General features: G+C 33.4%; 1 protein-coding gene across 1 annotated transcript in view; it reads right to left on the reverse strand.

The window, feature by feature from the left end:
- LOC110069583 (uncharacterized) overlaps positions 1–1,211 on the reverse strand; it is a 55,807-nt gene that overhangs the window by 46,809 nt on the left and 7,787 nt on the right. The window lies entirely within an intron of this gene.

Below are 1,211 nucleotides of genomic sequence, written 5' to 3' on the forward strand. Positions count from 1 at the left end.
AAAAAAAAAAGTCAGAAGTTAGCAATGTTGGATAAAGAAGTCGTTTTATCAAGTATGTAAGTAATGAATTCTCGGAAATCTAAAATAGGATAAAGTAATTAAAAAAAGTTGATCCAGCATACAAAGCGCATGTCAAAGTGGAATGATCTTCTTTTTTTGTTGCCACAGCAACCAAGTCTAACAATTCAATTTTCGGTTGTAAGAGGCAGTACGCTTAAAGTGCTTAACATTGTTATGTCTAATAAAAGCAAATTAACATCTTGGTTCAATTTAAACGGAAAAAGGTGCAGGTGTGAACCACTGAAGCACTATATTGTGCGTTTGAACAAGAATTGTCACGAACAAGTTGCACGATCATGATTTTCTTAAGTATCAGCTGATGTTTTTAGTCAATAGGTATGCGTTGTTAAGTCGATGGAGTCACTAAAAATAACTCAAGCAAGACTAAAAGCCAGAGCACTCTGATAATTTTCAGCAATTTTGGTCATGGTAATAATAGGATGGTTTGTTTTCCGGTACATTTGCCATTGTGTTAAATACACAATTTGGTTTCTATATGAAAACAAAAGTAACCACCCTTGTTGAGGGTTTAGAATCGTATTAGAAAGTTTCTCGGCACTGACGTTTAAAGGAGCTACGACACGGTTTACGCATCTTGAAAAGTTTACCCTAATTTTTTTAAGTCAGTCGTTTGTAATCAGGGTCAATCTTCTCCATCCTTGACCATCCTTGTTCTTTTATGGTTTATAATTATCTCTGTGGTGTTTTTCTATCTTAGTAAACTATTATTTTCAGGTTTCCTTCAATTTAGAGGTAATTTTGCACGAGGAAATAATGAGTCAAAATACCGTAACGAAGTTCCTTTAAAACAAAGCAACGGCTGTAAGTGCACTCTTGTGTATGCATATTTTCAAAGGTTTTATTGGCGGCTCCTTCAGTTTTCCATAACAAAACCGAGTTAAATATGGCCTTCGTTTCAGCAATAATTTCATTCAAGAATTCAAAACTCTTACGAATTTTACACAGAAGGAAGTACCAGCAATATTAAGTACGTTGTTGAAAACACGTTCGTTTCTATCTACTTCAGATACATACATACAAAAACAGACTTACATAAAAAATTGTTCAAACTGTAGAACAGTATAAAGAATTAGAAAGAAACTTGATCAATTCACAAATAGACATTATAAACAAGTGTTAAAGTTGACAAA

Source organism: Orbicella faveolata, unplaced genomic scaffold (assembly GCF_042242905.1).
Source record: "Orbicella faveolata isolate gen_17 unplaced genomic scaffold, um_ofav_v1 contig_26, whole genome shotgun sequence".
Taxonomy (NCBI): Eukaryota; Metazoa; Cnidaria; class Anthozoa; order Scleractinia; family Merulinidae; genus Orbicella; species Orbicella faveolata.